The sequence below is a fragment of the Erinaceus europaeus genome, chromosome 19 (genome assembly GCF_950295315.1).
Source record: "Erinaceus europaeus chromosome 19, mEriEur2.1, whole genome shotgun sequence".
NCBI lineage: Eukaryota > Metazoa > Chordata > Mammalia > Eulipotyphla > Erinaceidae > Erinaceus > Erinaceus europaeus.
Window position 1 is genome coordinate 58,135,182 of NC_080180.1, and position 22,922 is coordinate 58,158,103.

At 48.2% G+C, this 22,922-nt stretch overlaps 1 protein-coding gene across 4 annotated transcripts in view; it reads right to left on the reverse strand.

Moving 5' to 3' along the window:
• Window positions 1–22,922, reverse strand: part of GAB1 (GRB2 associated binding protein 1) — a 144,300-nt gene that overhangs the window by 105,430 nt on the left and 15,948 nt on the right. Inside the window, exon 1 of one of the 4 annotated variants that reach the window (XM_060179029.1) lies at window positions 15,957–16,111. The exons of 2 other annotated variants lie outside the window; for them this stretch is intronic. The gene's annotated coding sequence lies outside the window, so the exon portion shown is untranslated. Of the gene's footprint in view, window positions 1–11,443; window positions 11,701–15,956; window positions 16,112–22,922 lie in introns of those variants that run through there. One more of the 4 variants, XM_060179031.1, reaches the window with a different exon arrangement.

The window sequence follows — 22,922 nt, forward strand, 5'->3', positions numbered from 1 at the left end:
TGTGTGTGTGTGTGTGTGTGTGTGTGTGTGTGTGTGTGTGTGAGAGAGAGAGAGGGCTATCAAGCCAGAGCAAGCTATGAAGAATGATACTGACAGCAGACAGGAGATAGTTCCGTGGGTAGAGCACACACCCTACGCCATGCATGAGTTTGAATCCTAAAAGCAATAAAGGGAGCTCCACGGATGGAGAAGGAGTCTTTGGTGTCTTTCCACCTCTCTTTTTGCCTCTTTCCTTCCTTTCAAGTACATAATTTGTTTCATTTGTGTGTTTATTTATTTTGGTTCCAGACAGAGAGAAATTGAGAGGGAAGGGGAAGTGGGGGGGGGGGGCGAGAGAAAGAATGCAGGTGTCTCATTCTCTCTGCCCCACTGTTTGTGAACCTTCCCCCACTGAAGGCGAGGACCAGGGGCTTGAACCTGGGTCCTTGAACAAGACAACAAACAATTCACAGGAATGGCTAGAAGATTTCACCAAGCCTTGTGAGGGAGGAGAAGGGGACATATGGGCTCCATGTGGGTAGGAGCTAAGTCATTCTGGGGACAACAGTGTCCACCAGCAAGTGTGAGTTTGAGAATGAGAGAAAGAAAACAGTGTCTTTTGTTTAAAGTGTTCGTTAGATGGTGTGGACTCAAGGAATCACCCTGACCAAAGCATCAGTTAGAAGTACTGGGAATTGGTGGTGGGTCACCTAGCAGAGCACATTTTCATGTGTAAGGATCCAGGTTCAAGTCTATGACCCCTTCTTGCAGCTTCAAGCAATAAGATAGGATAGGATAGGATAGAAAAGAAAAGAATAGGAGGTGTCTCTCTCTCTCTCTTTCCCACTCCCTTACTGCTTCCCTCTCTTACCCTTTATTAGAAAGAAAAGACAGCTAGTTGAGTGCACATCTTACAGTGCAGAAGGACCCAGGTTCAAGCCTCTGCTCCCCACCTACAGGGGAAAAGCTTCACGAGTGGTAAAGCAGGGCTGCAGGTGTCTCTGTGTCTCTCTTCCTCTGGCTGCCTCTCTCAAATAAATAATGATAATAAAAACATTTAGGGAGCCAGGCAGTAGCGCAGCAGGTTAAACGCACATGACACAAAGCACAAGGACCGGCGTAAGGATCCCGGTTCGAGCCCCCAGCTCCCCACCTGCAGGGGAGTCGCTTCACAGGCGGTGAAGCAGGTCTGCAGGTGTCTGTCTTTCTCTCCCCCTCTCTGTCTTCCCCTCCTCTCTCCTTTTCTCTCTGTCCTACCCAACAACAACAGCAATAACAACAATAACAAGAAGGGGAACAAAAATTGGGGAAAACAGCCTCCAGGAGCAGTGGATTTGTAGTGCAGGCACCAAGCCCCAGTGATAAACCCCGGAGGGAAAAAAAATTAAAAAAAGAAAAGTCACTTAAAAAGAAAGATAGAAAGAAAAAAGAAGGTGGTGGGGGTAGATACCATAATGGTTATGCAAACAAACTCGTGCCTGAGGCTTTGAAGGCCCAGGTTCAATCCCCCGCACCACCATAAACCAAAGCTGAGCAGTGCTCTGGTTAAAAAAAGGAAGGAAGGAAGGAAGGAAGGAAGGAAGGAAGGAAGGAAGGAAGGGAGGGAGGGAGGAAGGAAGGGAGGAAGGGGAAGCTGGATTCTGGGAATGTTGGAGTCACACAGACACCAAGCCTCAGAAGTTAACACTGGTGGTAAAATGGGGGGCGGGAGGGAACCAGGGCTATCCACACGGCAGAGCCACTCCTTATCAAATGAAAGGCACGGGATGGGTTCGAACCCTGGCACCACAGAAGCATCATGGATGACGGAGCAATGCTGTGGTGTTTTTCTTCTCTGTATCTCTCCCCCCCACACACACCCCAAAGTAAAGGAAACATGAAGCTGGACTAGGCATGTGGGTGAGGCCCTGAGTTCGTTCTCCAGTGGCACTTAAAAAAATTAAATCTGGGAGCCGGGCGGTGGCGCAGCGGGTTAAGCGCACGTGGCGCAAAGCGCAGGGACCTGAGTAAGGATCCCGGTTCGAGCCCCCGGCTCCCCACCACCTGCAGGGGAGTCGCTTCACAGGCGGTGAAAGCAGGTCTGCAGGTGTCTGTCTTTCTCTCTCCCCTTCTCTGTCTACCCCTCCTCTCTCGGTTTCTCTCTGTCCTATCTAAAAAAAAATAATTAAAAATAAATAAATAAATAAAATTAAATCTGTTTAAAGTAAAGGGACGGAAAGATTAAGGACGGGACTGGATATGTCCACCGTGTAAACTACAGGGCCACTTCTCTCCCTGCCCATCACAGCTGCATGACAGAGAAGTCGGACACACAGGGTATTTCTCTGAAATTCTAAAATGCCACCTTCACATCCTGCTGGCCAGCCTAGGCCAGGGCAGCCCTCCCACTCTGATTCTCAAAGCACCTGTGTCCTGGCCACACCTCCTCCTAACCTGTGATCTCTTCCTCCCTCGGCTGGTCCTTATCTTCCTACCAAGGAACAATCACTCAGTGTCTTTTGCTGGTTTCTCTCCTTCTAATTCGTCCCCAAAACGAACTCTGTGAGGCCCCTTCACAGCCTTTTCCTCCTTTTTTAAACTCTTCACACAGTCACTTACTTTCTTTTTTAATCAATTAATTGATGAGAGAGTAAGAGAGAAAGGGTAGCAAAAGAAAACCACTCAGCTCTGGCATTTGTTGATGCCGGGGATCGAACGTATGACCTTGGCGACCTCAGGGATGCATGGGGGTGCTCTAACAGGCTGAGCCATCTCCCTCGGATCCAATACTCACTTTCTTTTTTTTTAATTAATTAATTTATTTATTTATTTTCCCTTTTGTTGCCCTTGTTAACATTGTTGTTGTTATTGATGTCATTGTTGCTGGATAGGCCAGAGAGAAATGGAGAGAGGAGGGGAAGACAGAGAGGGGGAAAGAAAGACAGACACCTCCTGTGAAGCGACTCCCCTGCAGGTGGGGAGCCAGGGGCTCGAACAGGGATCCTTACGCCGGTCCTTGCACTTTGTGCCACGTGCGCTTAACCTGCTGCGCCACCGCCCGACTCCCCAATACTCACTTTCTTAGGACTTCCAGGTCCATAGCTCAGAGCCCCCGCCACTCCTGCATTCCAGAGGGTGTCCTACACCCCCGTCAATGAGAAGGGCTGGGTCCTCTGGGGAAACACCAGCAGCAGAAGCACATCCCCACACAGACCATATAGGCAGCTACTTATGCCCTTTCTCAGGTGCCCTGCGGGGAGGCGCCCTGGACCCATAGAAAGAGTAGAGCTGTCAACGCAGACTCACGCGGCTTAGGGTCACAGCACTGCCTCGGACCAGCTGTGTCTCACGGAGGAAGTTCCCCCAAGCATCGGTTTCACCCCGTCAAGATGGGGGTGATGGTGTGTGGATTGGAGATGAAAAAAAAACCCACAGAAGACCCTCAAGCAGCACAGAACAATAAACAGAACACCTGCTCCTGGGTCTGGAGGCAGCTGCCAAGAGAACCAGGTTCAGGTTCAGCGAGCTCTCAGACAGGGCAGGAGGCAAGCAGGAGAGCCTCTCGCCTCTCACCTCCACCTCCTCCAGCCAGCTCTGAGCGGCAGAAGACAGGATTCTCGTGGCTGGTCAGCATCTGAGCTCCCTCCCCACGTCTGGGAAATCATTAACCCTCACCCTGCACAAACATTCCAGACAGAACTATTTTCTCAGCGGCCCCTGCAGCTGAGTGCAAGGCACCACCATCAGAAACACGGAGGAGACTTTGTCTCCTATTCTCAGCTCAGATTTGGGATCTTGGGAAATAAATGATGAAGAACGAGAATCACAGAGAAGCCCGGACCAGGGTTGTAGGGAACCGAGGTCACTGGTGTTGGTTGGCGTGCGCTCCAGGGGTGACATGGGGAGGTCCCCTGTCCTGGCACTGGGACACCAGCCAGCTGCGTTCTTGGCTTCCCTGGAGAGGGAGCCTCCATGGCTTTCTCTGCTGGTGAAACCAGCCCCAGGGCCTGTGGCTCCTGATCCATCCACTAAGTCAGGCCGTATTTTATGACTTTAAACAAATATAGTAAAACCCTTCCAGTAAGTCATGAAATGGTACAGAGGCTCTCTGGAATCACTTCTGAAAAGGGGGGTGGGGAGGTGAACTCATCAGAATACAGTATGGACAACAGAACCTAAAGTAGGATTTTTTTTTCATACCAGACAGAGCACTACTCAGCCCTAAAAAGCATTCACGGCCTCTCCTGCCTGTATTGCTAAGATGTCAGTGCTCAAGAAGTCCAACAGCTCTCTCCAAATAAATCTGGCTTTCTGCTGAATTGCTCCCTTAAAAAAGAGAGAGAAAGCAGGCCGGGAGGTGGCGCACTTGGTTGAGCGCACATGTTACAGTAAGCAGGGACCCAGGTTCAAACCCCCAGTCCTCACCTGCAGGAGAAAAGCTTCACAAATGGTGAAGCAGGGCTGCAGGTGTCTCTCTGTCTCTCTCCCTTTCTACCTCTCCCTTCTCGATTTCTGGCTGTCTCTATCCAATAAATAAAGATAATTTAAAAAAAAAAAGAAAGAAAGAAAAAAGAGAAAGGGGAAGAAAAAAAAGGAAAAGGGAAGAAAGACAGAAAGAAAGAAAGCGAAAAAGAGGGAGTTGGGGGGTAGCGCAGCAGGTTAAGCCAACGTGGCGCAAAGCGCAAGGACCGGTGTGAGGATCCTGGTTCGAGCCCCCAGCTCCCCACCTGCAGGGGACTCACTTCACAGGCAGTGAAGCAGGTCTGCAGGTGTCTGTCTTTCTCTCCCCCTCTCTGTCTTTCCCTCCTCTCTCCATTTCTCTCTATCCTCTCCAACAACGACGACGACATCAATAACAACAAAAATAATAACTACAACAATAAAATAGCAAGAGCAACAAAAGGGAATATAAATAAATTTAAAAAAAGAATAAAAAACTTGAAAAAGAGTTTTTAAAAAAAAGAAAGTGAAAAAGGAAGGAGAGGGAAAGAGAGAGAGGGGGAGGGAGAAAGGCAGATGTAGGTTTGCTCCATTTAAGATGACTCAGTCAGTCACATCCCCTTCTTTTTTAAAATTTTTGTATTATCTTTATTCATTTATTGCCTACCATGTGCTGGGAGCTTTGTATAACAGAGTGCTGTCCCAAGCTCAAATCCCTACCAACAACACTGAGGACAACACAGCACAAGTTGGATGAAGGAAGTGTGACTAAGTAATGAAATCAAAATTGCCATTCATTTCTCTGTCCTATCAAATGAAAAGAAAAAGTGAATAAGTAAAGGATTAGTAGTGCAGGCACTGAGCCCCAACAACAACCCAGGAGGCAAAAAAAGAAGAGGAGGGAAGGGGAGGGGGCAGGGGGAGGGGGGAGGGGAGGAGAGGAAAGGAGAGAAAAGGGGAGGGGAGATGGGGGAGGGGAGATGGGGGAGGGGAGATGGGGGGGAGGGGAGGGGAGGGGAGGGGAGGAGAGGAGAGGAGGGGAGAGGAGAGGGGAGGAGAGGGGAGGAGAGGGGAGGAGAGGGGAGGAGAGGGGAGGAGAGGGGAGGAGAGGGGAGGAGAGGGGAGGAGAGGGGAGGAGAGGGGAGGAGAGGGGAGGGGAGGAGAGGGTCCAAGCACTACTCTTTTTTTTCGAGGGGGTGGTGGTTAATGGTTTACAGGATCTCAATGTTCCTTCATCCTATCTCGTTCTCTCATCCTCCAAAGTCCTTTGCTTTGATGGTACACACCATACCCAGTTCCAGTTTTAATCTTATGTTTTTCCTTATTGTCCTTTATTCTTAAGGTCCACCTATAAGTGAGATCATTTGCTTTTTCTCTTTCTGGCTTGTCTCATTCAGCGTGATGCCTTCAAGTTCTGACCACAATATTGCACAGGAGTTGAAACCATCATTTTTTTTAAGAAACAAAATTTTAAATGCTTAAAAAAAAAAGGGGGGGGTCGGGCAGTGGCGCAGTGGGTTAAGTGCATGTGGCGCAAAGCTCAAGGACCAGCGGTTCCAGCCCCCGGCTCCCCACCTGCAGGGGAGTCGCTTCACAGGCGGTGAAGCAGGTCTGCAGGTGTCTGTCTTTCTCTCCCCCTCTCTGTCTTCCCCTCCTCTCTCCATTTCTCTCTGTCCTATCCAACAACGAACAACATCAACAATGGTAATAATAATAACCAGGCTACAACACCAAGGGCAACAAAAAAGGGGGGAAAATGGCCTCCGGGAGCGTTGGATTCATGGTGCAGGCACCGAGCCCAGCAATAACCCTGGAGGAAAAAAAAAAAAAGAAAGAAAAAGAAAACTGTCTTGCTGACGGCGACCAGGAGGATTCAGAGAAAAGCCAGCTCACAAGCAGACTTTTTTTTAGCATGATGGCAGGAACTGGGGAAAAAGGAACTTACAGGAAAAATGGTTTGTGCTGCCAGTTATCCATTTACTTTTTTTCTTTGCTAATTTTGCAATGTCCTAGTTTAAGTCCTTAGCCTCAACTTCCTTTTCTTTTCTACTTTGTGCTCTAAAGTCTCCCAAGCTAGTGATTATAATGCCCAAGAGTTAGCCCCTGAAGAGAGAATAATTTCACGGGTGTAGTTTTTGTTTGGTTTTTGTTTGTTTCATTTTAGTCTTCAGGTCAAAGAAGTAACACCGATTTCAAACAATAACAGCAAATTTAGAACAGTGAATATGACATTAAAAAATGAGAATGGGTGGGGGTAAATAGCATACTGGTGATGCAAAGAGACTCTCATGCCTGAGCCTCCAAAGCCCCAGGTTCAATCCCCCTGCACCACCATAAGCCAAAGCTGACCAGTGCTCTGGTAAAAAAAAAAAAAAAAAAGAATAAGGATATGAACTGTTTAAAAACGTTCTTGCTTCTGAACACTGGTTCTTTTACTAAAATATGTGAAATATGTATATGATTGGTCTTTCACTATTTCAGACCAGGACACAGAATGGTGAATTTACTTACACAAAGAAAGCTTCTGTCGATAAGCCAGGATCGGTATAAAGTCACATCATTTCTAAACAAGGCCCGTGTCATTCTTTGCAACACTCATAAAAGGGCCATTTCCTGTTCTCCCTAAAACCATTACAAACCAGACACAGGAGAGAAAATCAAGCAGGCTGCAACCTGCCTGACCCAGAGAGACGAGAGCCTCTTTTAGGATATTTCGAACCAGGAGTGACTCATGGTGGGAAAATTAGGTTACTGTCAATCTGGAATCTAAGTTGGGTTCCCCCAGGCTCTGTGCAGAGATGGGAACAGGTGAGAGCGAGTGAATGAGAGAGAGAGAGAGAGAGAGAGAGAGACAGAGAGAGAGATTGAGAGAGAAAGAAAAGAGTAGTTGGGCATCACCCTCTCTTTGGCACAGGGACCCCTGCAAACCACAGAGCCCCAAAAGAAGGGCAGAAACATCCCACAAAAGTCTTCCAAATCCACCACTGGACCTCAAAGATGAAAGAACAAGCAGGCAAACTCGGCAGAGAAAGGGGCGCACAGCCCTACAGAGAACTTCGAGCACTCACCCTGCATTGAGCTAACTGGGTCAAGGCCAGAGGCGGCTGGAGGAAGTCTGCCGGAGCTCTCCCCAGAGGCATCAGACCCCAGGGTGGGGAGGGGAGCAGGACTGGTCCCACTCATGCCCACCTCCTTGTGCTCCTCTCCCATCAGCCACAAACCCCAAAAATGTCACCTGGACTCAGGGGAAGACCCCTGGCCAGCTGTCACTATAGTTTCGGGTTTATTTCTGGGGATACAATGAAAACGGAAATGGCAACAAAGAGAGGCCACCTGCCAGCTGACGACTCTGCTGCCTCCCTCCCAAAGGACTGTGGGAGCTCTGGTGCCACTGCAAAGGTCAGCGAACATTTCCTCAGCTCTGCAGTTTACTACGGCAAACCTACCCGACAGGCCGAGCCAGTCTGGGTTATATAACATGTGGACAAGGCCGGGAGCCAGCTCACACCAGGCAGAAAGGAACAGTGGAGAAATGAATTCGGCCATACTGCACCTATAGGTAACTTCTTCAACACAAAATGTGGGCGAGTTGAGCACTGGCCCACCCTGCTGAACGCACATATGACCATGCACGAGGACCAAGGTTCAAGACCCCAGTTCTCACCTGCAGGGTGGGAGCTTTCTGAGTGATAAGAGAGTGCTTCAAGTCTCTCTCATTTCCTCTCTCTCATTCCTCATTTCTTATCAAATTTTCTGTCTCTAGCCAATCAATAAATAAAGATATTAAAAATACACACAAGAGGTCAGGCGGTGGCGCACCAGGTTAAGCGCACATAATACAAAGTGCAAGCACTTGCACAAGGATCCCGGTCTGAGCCCCCGGTTCGAGCCCCCGGTTCCCTACCTATAGGAGGAGACACTTCACAAGCAGTGAAGCAGGTCTGCAGGTGTCTGTCTTTCTCCCCTCTCTCCCCTTCCTCTCTTCATTTCTCTCTATCCTGTCCTATTTTTTAAAAATGGTAAAAATGGGGAGTCAGGTGGTAGCGCAGTGGTTTAGGCGCAGGTGGCACAAAGCGCAGGGACTGGCGTAAGGATCCTGGTTTGAGCCCCCGGCTCCCTGCCTGCAGGGGAGTCGCTTCACAAGCGGGTGAAGCAGGTCTGCAGATGTCTGTCTTTCTCTCTCCCCCTCTGTCTTCCCCTCCTCTCTCCGTCCTATCCAACAACGACATCAATAATAACAACAATAAAACAACAAGGGCAACAAAAGGAAATAAATATTTTAAAAAAGGGCAACAAAAGGGAATAAATAAATAAACATTTTTTTAAATGGTAAAATTGGCTGCCAGGAGCAGTGGATTCATAGTGCTGTCACCAAACCCCAGCAACCCTGGAGGATACACACAGAGAGAGAGAGAGACAGAGAACACTGAAACCCACACAAGGGCTAGAAAGACATCTTATAGTAGCACAAAGGGTTTGCACACGAGAAGTTCTCAGGTTCAGTCCCTGCTACCACCAGTAGCCAGAGCTGAGCTGTGCTCCATCCAGGAAAAAAAAAAATTTACCCCATCAGAAGTATATTACATCATGTGTATTCTCCACAAATACCAACTAGTAAGTCACCAAAATTAACCATTAAGAAAGATAGAAGTCAATCCTCACAGCTCCTGTAGATCTTCCCCCTCCCCTATCTGTTCTACCCAATAATAAATAAATTGATTTTTTTAAAAAAAGATGTATGATAGATATTTCTACATGCACATCACAATACCTGTCAATACTCTGGGGCAAAGTTTAGCAGACCAGAGTTTTGCTCTAGGTTCTCATGTTTTTTAAATGACATTTTTTATTTAAGCAGCAAATGATCAAATATATTCTTTCCTGGCTTTTGATTTCCCATATTTGTTTGATCCATGTCAGTCTTGCAGCTTTGAGGTGAGCGGTGGGCAGAGCACAGGACTTGCATGTGTGAGCCCCTGAGACCAGCCCTCAACAGCATACAAGCCAGCTCTCTGTTTTCTCCTTCTCTCTCTCTCGCTCACTCACATAAGGTGAATACATCTTTAAAAGAGTTAATTGCTTAGAATATACTTTAAGTAGACTTCCTAGCTTCTTCCAACATGAAGACCCCAAATTTCACCTGCTATACTCTTATCTTTAGGTTCCTGATTATTAAACAATTTGTTCTGCTTTACGTCTTAATGTTGTTCGGCCACCAAGCTGCAGATGCCACCATGATGCCAACCTGACTTCACTGGACTGACAACCTCACCAATGTGTCCTGGAACCCCACCTCCCCAGAACCCCACCCCACTAGGGAAAGACAGAAACAAGCTGGGAGTATGGATCAACCTGTCAATGCCCATGTCCAGAGGAGAAGCAGTTACAGAAGCCAGACCTTCCACCTTTTGCATCCCATAAAGATCTTTGGTCCAGACTCCCAGAAGGATAAACAATAGGGAAGTTTCCAATGGAAGGGATGGGATATGGCGCTCTGGCTGTGGGAACTGAATTGTATGGAATTGTATCCCTCTTTTTTTAAATATTCTTTTATTTATTCCCTTTTGTTGCCCTTGTTGTTTTATTGTTGTTGTAGTTGTTGTTATTGATGTCACTGTTGTTAGGACAGAGAGAAATGGAGAGAGGAGGGAAAAGACAGAGAGGGAGAAAGACAGACACCTACAGACCTTCTTCACCACCTGTGAAGCGACTCCCCTGCAGGTGGGGAGCCTGGGGCTCGAACCAGGATCCTTACACCAGTCCTTGCGCTTTGCGCATGTGCACTTAAACCACTACGCTACCGCCTGACTCCCAGTTTGTACCCCTCTCATACCACAGTCTTCTCACTCATCATTAAATCACTAATTATTAAAAATTAAAAAAAAGAAAAATAAAGAAAAATGGTTCTGGTCTGCTAGAAGCTGACCTGTAACCCGTTAACATGGGACTCGCCTGCCTGAGGCTCTGAGGCCCTAGGATCAGTCCCCAGCACCACCACAAGCCAGAGCTGAGCAGGGCTCTGGTCCCTGTCTGTCTATCTCCCAGTAAAATAAATAAATGAACGAACAGGTAAATAAATTGCTCACCTGGTGGAGCACACATTTTACTAAGTTCTAGTCCCCAGGTGCAAGCGCTCGGATTACACCACAAAGAAGAAGCTTCACAAACGATGGAGCAATGCTGTGAGCCTCTCTCTCTCTCTCTCTCTCTCTCTCTCTCTCTTTCTCTTTCTCTCTCTCCATATATATATTGTTAAAGGGATGAGGAGGGAAGGAAGTGAAGGCTACCAGGAGTGGTAGACTCCCAGTGACAACCCCGGTGGGAAAAAAGATAAAAACAATAAATAATAACTGGAGGGGGACAGGTGGTGGTGCACCCAGTTAAGAGCACATAGTACTAAGCTCGAGGACCCACACAAGAATTTGGGTTCAAGCCCCTGCTCCCCACCTGCATGGGAGATGCTTCACTAGCAGGTGAAGCAGGTCTGCAGGTGTCTATCTTTTACCTTCCCTCTCTACCTCCCCCCCTCCTCTCAATTTCTCTCTGTCTGACTGAATAAAACAGGGGGAAAAAAGAATAGAAAAGAAAAAGAAAGGGGGGGAAGATGGCCTCTGGGAGTGGTGGATTCACAGGCAGGCACTAAGCCCTAGTGAAAACCCTGGGGGTAAAACAACAGCAGACGCCTCTTTTAAAAAGGAAGGAAGGAAGGAAGGAAGGAAGGAAGGAAGGAAGGAAGGAAGGAAGGAAGGAAGGAAGGAAGGAAGGAAGGTGGGCGGGCCTCTAAAGAGATAAAGAAAAGAAAAAAGCTAACTTCCAAGCATGGGAGACTGAAGAGAAGGGGGACCCTTCTTTTGGCCTTGGGATGCATATATAACACATTACTTCAAAATCTCAGTGGAAAGTGAATTGTCACCAAGCCTGACTGATGAGAGAGAGAGAGAGAGAGAGAAAACTAAACTGAAGGATAAATGACACCTCCATGGCTCTCTGAAAACCCAGACCCACAGCATGTCTGAGCAGCCCCGGTTCCAAGTCCCCTGCCCACCTGCAGAGGCAGACAGGTGCCCGGGCCAAGTCAGCACTCTTTCTGGGCAGACTCGGGTGCAGGCCACGAGGTGCTCCAAGCGGGGGTGCTCCTCACAGAGCAGAGATGAGCTCAGCAGCGCCCTAGAGCTGGAGCCGGGTGCTGGGCGCCCTGGTTTAGCCCGTCTGTCCTGTTCACAGGCTGGGCCTGCCCAGGAGGCCGGCAGCCAGGCTCCCAGGAACAGGCGGAGCAGAAACCCAAACTGGTCCAGCAGAGACGAGCAAGAGGTTCCTCAGAGAAGGTTCCTCCAAGCAGGGGAGCTCTCAAGCCTGCAACAATGCAACAAAACAAAACAAAATACCACCACCAACACAAAGGCAGTGTAAGAGTTGGTGGTCTGGCATGCCTGCACGGGGGGTGTGTGGGGGGTGAGCAGTAGTGCACTGGGTTAAGCACACACAGTACGAAGCACAAGGATCCCAGTTCGAGCCCCCGGCTCCCCACCTGTGGGGCGGGGGTAGTCACTTCACAAGTGGTGAAGCAGGTCTGCAGGTATCTATCTCTCTTTCTTTCTTTCTTTCTTTCTTTCTTTCTTTCTTTCTTTCTTTCTTTCTTTCTCCCATGCAGGTGTCTTCTCCTCTCTCAATTTCTCTTTGTTCTATCCAAAAAAAAAAAGGCTTTCAGAAGCAGTGGATTCATAGTGCCAGCACCGAGCCCCAGTGATAACCCTGGAAGCAAAAAAGAAATAAAAGAGAAACAGAGAAACTGAGAGAGAAACCATAGTACCTAAGCTTCCTTTAAGACAGTGGGGGGCTGGGTTTAAACCTGACACGCAACCATGGCAACACAGCACACTATGCAACAGAGCTATTTTGCTGGCCCTCTGCAGATTTGTTGTTTTTTTTTTTAAAGAAAAGTCTGCTGTGTTGGAAAGGTAAGGGAGATATCTTAAACAGCATCTTCTAAACTTCCCCCTCCAGGAAGCTAGTTAGAGCACCAGATTGGCAGGTCAAAGGTCCCAGGTTCAATCTCCAGCACCACCACAAGCCAGAGCTGAGAAGTGCTCTGGTCTCACTCTCTCATAATGATGAATTCTTTTTTAATTCTTGTTGATTTAAAAGTTCTTTTTTTAAATACATAAAATCTTCCTAAGTGAGCTCTGGCTGTGGGCAGAATGACGGCCAATTTAAAAGCCACGGTGGGGGGGGGATGGCTCTGCTCAAATGCGCGTTGACTGAAAAAGAGATCTTTGGGGCCAGAGAGACAGCTGATGGTTAAAAGCACAGATTAGCATGCACGGGGTCCCCGGTTCATTCCCCAGCACTGAACACGCCAGGGTTCATCAGTGCCCTGGTCTCTTTCCATCTCATAAAAATAATCATCTACAGGGGCCAGATGGAGGCACACCTGGTTAAGTGCACACATTACAGTGTGCAAGGACCTGGGTTCAAGCCCCTGGGCCCCACCTGCAAGGGGGAAGCTTGATAAGTGGTGAAGCAGGGCTGCGGGTGTTTATCTCTCTATTACTCCATCTCCCCTTTCCCACTCAGTTTCTCTCAGTCTCGTCACATATACATATTTAAAGTAAAAAAAAAAAAATGGGTCTTTGGCCAGAGAGCTAGCCCACATGGTAATATGCCTGCATACCAACAAATCTGCCCCGACTGCAGTGCCAGCACCTCTTGGTAAGTACTATGTACGGCCCTGGAGGAAGGTCTGAAGCTGTGGTGTCCCTCCCCGTCTCTATCTCAATATAAAATTGTTCCAGAGCAGCAAACATGTTTCTTTCTTTCTCTTTTTTGAGCAGCAAACTTTTTCATGTGTGAGACCCTCCCCTTCCAAATTCAAAAAGTATTGGGATGGTCATGTCACTTCCGTCACATAATATTAAAGCACTTAATAAACTAAATGTAAAAGAAAGAAAGAACAGCATGAGTTCCATTCATTCAGTACCATATTCCAAAACTTCAAGGACCCTCGCAAGGCCCTCACAAATCTACTTGGAAAAACAATTCCCCAGTGAGAGGACAGGAGGGTGCAGTTTATAGAAATCGTGACCAAAGAGAGCTCGGCGATTTGACCTGTTCGGACTCCTCTTTGAGAGTCTCTTTCCTTCCAGCAGCATCATGAGATTTTGTGAACATAAAGAGATCACAGAGCCAACAACCTGTCACTCTGGGCCCAGTCCCAGAATCAGACCATCTCACCCCACCACCCTAGCCTCCCTTGTCCTTCTGCCTCCCCTAAAGGCACTGGGCTTCTCCACACACACACATTCCACACATAGTCTGAATGTCCAAATCCCAAGCTGAAGCCTCGTTTTCAGTGGGGCAGAAAGTGCCAGCCCTGAAACACTGCAGGGTCTCCCGTCCTCAAGCAGGACATTGGGACCCAGAATCTGAAGGCTGGCAATTCAAGGGCACGTGGAGGCACGGTCTAACTGGGGTCACACTGTCACCCCAGTGACTCAGGCTGGAAATCAACAGTGCATCTCTGGATCAGGAAAGAATTTCCCCTCGGGAGTATGGGGGAGGGGGGGACTTACAAAAGTGCAGGGAAGGAGGCCTTGCCTGTGGATCAGATGAGCAAAGCTCACATCAGTCGTTCCCTACTGCAGGAGAGGAGGCCCAGGCCAGGGAGCTGCCTTCCTCTGGGGGTGAGGATAAAGCCCTTTTAGAAAGTTCCAAGGGCCTGGGTGGTGGTGCAACCGGGAAAGCACACAAGTTACCATGCTCAAGGATCAGGGTTCAACCTCCCAGCCCCCTCTATTCCCTTGAGCTGTTTTCTTCTGAAAATGTCTCAGTAAAAGACTTCGAAGGGATGAAAATGCTTTGGAACTAGGTGGCTCAGAGACTTGACAGGTTCTACTTGAAGACAGACCTGAATTTCGCTTTCAAAACTGCCACCTCGCAGGAAAGATTAAAACCTGTCCCTAACCAGGTTCTAGTTTCCCTCAAGGTGGGCAGAGCATGGATGAGCAGCACACTAGTTCTCCTACCTGGAGGAAAAGTAATACATGTACGGGGGGCCGGGCAGTGGTACACCGGATTAAGTGCACATAACACTAAGCACAAGGATCCTGGTTCGAGCCCCCGGCTCCCCACTTGCTGGGGGGGGAGGGTCACTTCACAAGCAGTGAAGCAGGTCTGCAGGTGTTTTTATCTATCTATCTATCTATCTATCTCCCCCTCCTCTTTCAATTTCTCTCTGTCCTAACAGAGAAAAAGGAGGGGAAATGGCCACTAGGAGCGGTGGATTCATAGTGCCAGCACTGAGCCCCAGGGATAACCCTGGAGGAAATAAATAAGTAAATAAGTAAATAAAATATGTTTACTAGAAAGCTTATCAAGGGGCCAGGCGGCAGTGCAGCTGGTTAAGCACTCACATTACAGTGCACAAGGACCCAGGTTCAGGCTCCTGATCCCCACCTGCGGGGGGAACAGTTCACAAGTGGTGAAACAGGGCTGCAGGTGTCTCTCTTTCTTTCTCCCTCTCTATCTCCTTATCCCCTTTCAATTTCTCGCTGCCTCTATCCAATAATAAATAAATGAAAAACACACACACACAAAAGAAAAGAAACAAAGAAAAGCTTAGGAGAGTGCAAGCTGCCACAGGAGAGGCTCATTTGTGCATGGGGGGAGGGGGAATCAGTAAACTGAGCAAGGGGACATTAAACATTTCAACACCTGTGTATGACAAGTATCACCCACACACCAGAATGATCAAAGTAGCAACACACTGTGAATTTTAAGTCAATATGCATTGACATAAAATAGTATAAAACTAAACATACATTAAGCCTGGTGAAAAAAAAAATCTTCCATAATTACCAAAGAAGCTTTTTCCTTTAGCCACCTAGAATGAGCAATACATCTACCTACCTCATCTTAATTCGTATATTTATTTTGTCAACAGGGTTATTGCTAGGGCTTGGTGCCGGGCGCTACAAATCCACCGCTCCCAGCAGCCCATCCCCCCACCGCTTGTAATTTGTTTTAGATAGGACAAAAGAAATGGAGAGAGGACAGAAAGACAGAGAGGGAGAGAAAGATAAACACCTGCAGACCTGTTTTACTGCTCATGAAGTGCTCCCCTTACAGGTGTGTGTGGAGGGTAGAACCCGGATCCTTGAGCTCGGTGATCTGTGCAGTTCGCCAGGTATGCCAGCCCCTGGCTCCCCCTACCTAATCTTTTATAACTTTTTCTAATATGTTAAACCAGAACCTCGAAGTGTTAAGACACTCCCACTGAAAATGTACGTTCTTATACTGTACTTGGGTGACTAGAGTTCTACTTGTTTTAGTGCGTGTAAATAAATACCCACTGGAAACTTCTATCAGCCAGTGTAAACACCCACTGGAAACAGCCTATGGATTAGAATGAATTACCCAAAAAAGGAAAGAAAAAGAAAAAAAAAGCCTGAGAAAATAATTTGAAACACTAAGCAGCTCAGAAGTTTTTTTTTTTTTTTTTTTTTTTTTTTTTTAACTAAGTCATGGTTGAAGACAGCCGAGAAAGCAGAGAGAGGATTCACCTGGCATGGAGAGAGGCTGCCTGGGTCGATGCTGGTGCAGGTGCCAAGTATGACCTTTCTTTCTGGGCGGCCAGAGGGAGTCGGCAGAAGCTGGCTCTGGGTCCCCCTCCAACTAGCCAGCGACAGCCCTTCTAGTCACTTCAGGAGGGAAAGGCTCCACTAACCACACTTCCTGGGACAGCCTGGGTGAGGAGGGTGTGGCAGTCACTTCACATAATGACACTAATGACAATAATGACACTCAGAAGAAGCAGGGGCAGAGACTCCGTGAGATGAAAGCTATTGGGGGGGGGGAGGAAGAGGAGGACGAGAGAGGCAGAGAGAGAGAGAGAGAGCAACGGGAGGTAAAAAGGAGGGGAAAGAGGGAAGACTAGCAAGATAATCAACATTACCGCGGGGTGCCAAGCCCAGAGAGGAATTCCAGAGAATTCCAAATGAGTACTCCTCTGCAGAGAATGATTCAACAAAGGCAGGTGAAGGCCATTATTTGTAATTAATACCCCAAATTCCTTGGGGTGGGGGAGATTACCCTGTGAGGTAACTGAAGGAAATAATTTGTCACAATGATTTTTTTTTTGAACAAACAAAACAGCTTTCTAGAAGCAGTATAAGTTCAGTAAGTGACTAGAAATAAATCCTGTTTTAATATATATTTATTTATCCTTGATTTATTATTGGATAGAGACAGAGAGAAATTGAGAGGGGGAGGGAGGGGAGACAGAGAAGGGAGAGAGGCAGAGAGACATCTGCAGCCCTGCTTCACCACTTACGAAGCTTTCCCCCTGCAGGTGGGGGCCAGGGGCTTGAACCTGGGTCCTTGTGCACTGTAATGTGTATGATTCACCAGGTGCACCACCAACCTGGCCCGAAATAAAACCTTTTATTCAGCAGAAATAAAATCGGCTAGACTTCAATAACCATTCCTGTCTGGTCCGCCCCTAAAGTTCTCAACTGCAGTCTGTTTCTGTCTGTCTCTCTCCTGCTCTCTTTCTCTCTCTAAAATGGTCTTTGAACGTCCAAGTTTTTGTGAAATGATAGGTTAGAACGCATGCATTACAGCTAGCTTAAAGAGGAGGAGGAGGAGGGGGGAGGGGAGAGGGAGGGGGAGGGGAGAGGAAGGAGGAAGAGGATTTGTTTAGTCAGCCACAACTACTCTGATGCTCATTTACAGCCACACCTGAACTAATGAGGAAAGCAGACTCGATGGGAAGGACCACCTGAAGTGAGAACCACTGCAGGAGAACAGACTGGGTTAACAATGTGCCTTCAGATCCAATAACGAGAACAACGAGAATTTCTGGTGACAAGCTAAGCCTCCCTTGGCTCTCCTCTTCATCTCTAAGCCATTTGTAAACTCTTGGCTCACAGGAAGCTGCGTTCTTCTTAAAATCGATACCTACATAATTGCCTTGAGTAAACAGCGCCTTTGAACTTCTTGGTGGTGAAAGATACTGTCTCATATCTTTCTTGAAATTTTCCCTTTAATTTTTTGCTACCCTCTAAGCATGTCCTCTTTGGGGGCCAGTTCGATTTAAATCATTGATAGGAAAAAAAAAAAAAACATGAGTACATTTTCTTTCAGTATCACAGCATATTTCTTTTACGTCACAAAAAGGAGGCTGACGTCTCTGAGTTCTTCCTTTTCTGATGCGCCCATCAGGCAGGTCTGCTCCTACTGGGCGTTCTTTCTTCTCCCCATTTCCTTCTGCGCCCAACTCCACATTTCTCCAGGCAGAATTTGAAAAGGCTATCTCAAGAGTCAATGGGGGATGTAAATTGAAGGGGTGGGTGGAGCCTGGGGACCTCTATTTACCTCTACCTAAATCTATCAAGAGTGGGGCTCAAGATTCTCCATCTTGGAATTTTCTGGATGATGGTAATATGCCTTCCAGTCTGATGATCCTGGCTCCAAACCTTTGACTGGTTCTAAACCAAAGGAAGGAATCAAGCTCTACACCAGTCCCTTCTGGGGACTGGGAAAAAGGGAACACAGGGCAGTACTGTCACTCCGCCCCTTTAGAAGACCTGGAGGTGGCACAGTGGATAAGGCATTGGACTCTCAAGCATGAGGTCCTAAATTCAATCCCCAGCAGCACATGTACCAGAGTGACAATCTGGTTCTTTCTCTCTCTCCTATCATTTCTCATGAATCAATAAATAAAAATTAAAAAAAAAGAAGACAGACAGAAGGACAGGAACCGAAAGGAGACTCAGCACAAAGGCAGACGGATCCACCCTGCTCCGTGGCAACTGCCAATTACAGTAGCCAGACCTGCAGGAGGACTGATTACATGTCATTTCCAAAAAAGTAAACAAGCTTGCCCAACAATGAATGGGGATATTCCAGCCAAGAGGCAATAAAAAGCATGAATCAATGACTCAGCACCCCCCTCCCCACCCAGGCAACAACTGGTTGTGTGCGAGGTGGGGTTAGGGAGGGCAGAAAGGAGGCAGAAAAGTGTGGATGGGTGATGCTTCCCATGACAGCAGACCACTGGGGGCAGATTCGGCTGGTACACGCGCCTTGGGGGAAGGAACTGGTGCCCTGGCCCCAGCCGCTCCTGCCAACGGGCTCAGCTGTCAATGAGGGTTGTGCTGGACCTGCCTGATATCAGGGAGGTAACTGATTACGCATGATTCTGTGGTTTTCCACAAAAATGGAGGGGAGGGAGGGAAGGAGGGAGGGAGGATGGATACATAAGGCAGGGGTAGGAAGCCAACTGGAGGGTGGAGGGTTGTCAGAGTGAGCACTAGGGACATTGTGGCATTTGGTACCCAGGCTCTAAGAAGCATGCCCGTCCCTAACCATCTGCCACAAGGTACCCCTAGCCCCAGTGACAGCCCTCAATGTCGTCAGACATGACTGGTTCACTAGTTCCACAGCCACTGCTCTATACAGAAACTTCAGAAACATTATTTTTATTAGTATTAGTGACTTCCGATTGATTTACAACATAGTGAGATAATAAGGATATAATTCCACACAGTTCCCAACTCCAGAGGAATTCTGTGCCCTCACTGGAAAACGCAATAAGGTCAAAGATATGGGTTAATTCTTCTTCTTCCTTCCTTTCTTTTTTTTTGGTCTCCAGAGTTATTGCTGGGGCTCAATGCCGATAATACGAATCCACTGCTCTTAGAGACCATTTTCCATTTTGTTGTTGTTGGATAGAGACACAGAGAAACCGAGAGAGGAGGGGAAGACAGAGAGACACCTGCAGCCCTGCTTTACCGCTTGTGAAGCTTCCCCATTGCGGGTGGTGGCCAGGGGCTTGAACCTGGGTCCTTGTGCACTGTATGTGAGTGCCTAGCCAGGTGTGCCACTGCCTGGCCCCCTTATGTCTATACATATTTTTTTTCCTGTAGTTCTTAGTTTCTAAGTCACCTATTACTACTTCTGGGTGTCTTTCCTCTTTTTCCTCTTCTCTCTTAGATAAGAAACAGTGCCTGGATCCTCTGGTGTTTTCCAGATTTGCTTCCCTTTCAGTGATGGACTAGAAATAAGATTCCCAATGACAAATGTCCCATCAAATGCTTGAGTCCCATCAGGAACATTCTTACCCGCAGACAGGAAAGGGGATGCATGCTAGCAGCACAAAAAGCACAACGTGACTTCTGCTCTGTGGTGTATGAATGTAGAAATGTGGGCCTTCCACACAGATTCCCCTATGTTTTTTGTTTGTCTTTATTTCTATTTTATTGAATAGAGACAAATAAATATGGAAAGAAGAGACAGGAGAGAGAGACCTGCAGCCCTGCTTCACCAACCATGAAGCTGTCCCTCTGTAGGTGGGGACCGGGGGCTTGAACCTGGGTCCTTTCACACAGTCACAAGTATGCTCAACTGGGTATGCCTCTGCCCGGCATGCCTTTCTTTTTTTATCTTTATTTATTTATTGGATAGAGACAGAAATCGCGTTGGAAGGAGGACAGAGAGGAAGAGAAGCAGAGTGATGCCTGCAGCCCTGCTTCACCACATGCAAAACACCCCCCCCCCCCCCCCCCCCGTACTCGCCGCAGGTGGGGACTGGGGGCTTGAACCCAGGTCCTTGTGCACTGTGACACCACCCAGCCTCAGGCACGCCTATTTTTCTACAAACATTTTCATCCCCAGCGACTGAAGTACAGAGCCCTCCCACTGCTTTAAGCATGGAGCCACGAGCCACGGCCAAGCTGGGCCTCACCACCACATGTTTAGAGGCGTCCACTACACTCCCCAAGTACCAGGGCCTTGGGCATGCCTAAATTCATCACTCCTGGGTTACTTTCATTCATAAGGAAGGAGAGAGAGAGAGAAAGAGAGAGAGAGAGAGAGAGGAACCAAAGCACCAGTTTCCCCCGGTGCCTCAAACATGGGCATGGCAAGGTGGGTGCCCTTCCCAGTGAGCTCTCTCTGGCCACGCAGGTCCATCAAGAGACTGAAGCTCCCTGCCCGCCAGAGATGTGGAGGCTCGGGGGTGGGGGGTGGCAGGAGGCCTGGATGAGCCCACAAGGAGTGTTTCAGTGCCCGAGACATGTTAAACATCAGAACCAAAAGTGAATAGGGAAGGATGTGAGATTATGTTACCCACAAGGCATGTGTAGTTTGGGGGCCAATGCAAGCTCAAGCGGAAAGGAAAAGCGAGCAGAATGCGGGACCAAGGAGCACGGGGTAAAGCCAGCTTGGGATGGACGTGCTCACCACTACAAACATGCAAACTCCAGTGCAGGACAGCTTCTCCTCCCCTCCCTCTCCACCTCCTCCTACTCCCCTGCCTCCCCTCCTCCTCCTCCCTCTTCTTTTCTTCCTCCTCCCCCTACCGCCCTGCTCCTTCCCCTCCTGCCTACTCCCCCTCCTCCTCCTCCCCCTGCTCCAAGTCTTTCAGTCTCGGGGTCCCAGGTTCAATCCCCCACACCTACCATGAGCCAGAGGTGAGCAGTGTTTTCGTCTCTCACTCTCTGTCTTTCTCTCTTTGTTTAAATGTTAATTTTCTTGGATAGAGACAGAGAAATCAAGAGGGAGAGGGAAGATAGAAAGGCAGAAAGAGGGGAGTGGGGCAGGAGCGCAGAAAGACTGACTGGCTTAAGGATCCCGGTTCGAGCCCTCTATTCCCCACCTGCAGGGGAGTCGCTTCACAAGCGGTGAAGCAGGTCTGCAGGTGTCTGTCTTTCTCTCCTCCTCTCTGTCTTCCCCTCCTCTCTCCATTTCTCTCTGTCCTATCCAACAACGACATCAGTAACTACAACAATAAAACAAGGGGGAAAAGGGAATAAATAAAAAAGAAAGGAAGGAAGGAAGGGAGAAGGATGGAAAGAAAGAAAGACAGACAGAAAGAAAGAGAGAGAGAGAGAGAGGAACACCTGCAGCACTGCTTCGCTGCATGTGAAACTCCCTCCCACCCCTGCCTGCAGGCGGAGACCAGGGGATTGATCCTGAGCCCTTGCACCAATGCATAAATAGCCACTGCCCCCCAGCCTGTGTCTTTCTAGTACCTGTCTCACTAAAGAAATAAATAAGCAAAATAAAAAGAACCCTCTCTCATGCCTTCATGAAGTCTACACTGGGTCCTGGTTTGCCTCCCTCTGCTGCGCCTCTGCAGAGAAGCCAACAGACCATGACAGATGTGCAGGGTTCAGCGCGCCCGATGTCCCCCATGGCACACACACACTGAGATGGGGTTCACAGTCCCCCTGAGTTCTTGTTCTCAGTGGGGATGCCCTTCTCCACCCCCAACAGGCTCTGACCTAAGAAGTGAGAGAGCTGGACCCACCTGAACAGCTGGAACCAACCCACCTCCCTAGCTGAAACACGCTCAGCGCACGTGACAAGGACCTAGAGGACCCCCAGAGAGGCAGCCCCGCAGGGTTCTGGTCGCTCCAGGCTGCAACTCTGCTCCCATTTGGTCGGATGGGTCAAGAGCTTGTGCAAGATGTCAGCCGGACACTAGAGAGAGTAAGCGCCATCTCTGTCCTCTCGGAAGGAACATGCTGTTCCAAACCTCCCAGCATGAGGATGCAGCCCCAGCTGTCTCTGCAGGCACAGCCTGTGCTGGGGAGGGGGAAGAAGCTTGGGAGAAAAATGCATCAAGTGTGCACACAAAGTCGACGGGCCTTCTCCGTGTTTCAAGCACTGGGCTGCTCGCATGAAAAGAAAGAAGGATGCAATATTATTTGGTATGGATTGGGAGAGGCATACGGGAAAGTGGGCCCTATCCAAGGGTTCCAGGACTGGGGGAAATAGGGGCTCTATAGTGGAGATGTGAGGTTCCTGCTGTCTTAGGGTTCAAAAAGACAATCGATAGTTAATGTTCTCATCACATTATTTGGTAATTGGGTTAACTTTGAAAAGTCCTTTTGTTAGGGTTTGCTGTACAGTATTCAGTATCTTGTATATAGCTGTGCTATTGGATGCTTCTAATCTACTTGGTCTAAGCTTTTGAGAGAGTCCGCATATCAAATACACAGCCTATATATTAAACGCAACAATTGCCACCTCAACATGCTTCACCTCAGACTGTGTCCAGAGACTTCACGTGTGGAATGACAGCCCTTCAGCTTCATTACTCGGGTGAGACCTTTCCTTTTATAGTACACTCTAATTTCATCTCAGGTGGTTCACCTTCTAACAAAGTCCCATAACCTAGATAGATATACACCAGTTTCTGTGAGAGAGAGCTTATGTTCACACGTTTCCATAAACTACTGCAAAATATATACCTGAAAGCAGAAGTACACTAGAGTTTGCAGTGAGTACCTCCCTAATACTTCCTCTCCACTATTCCAAGCTTGGGATCCATGATTGCTCAACAATTTGTTTGGCTTCGTATGTTAACTCTCTTTTCAATCACCAGGTTCCAGATGCCACCAGGATGCTGGCCAGGCTTCCCTGGATTAAAGACCCCACCAACGTGTCCTGGAGCTCCGCTTCCCCAGAGACCCACCCTACTAGGGAAAGAGAGAGGCAGACTGGGAGTATGGGCCGACTAG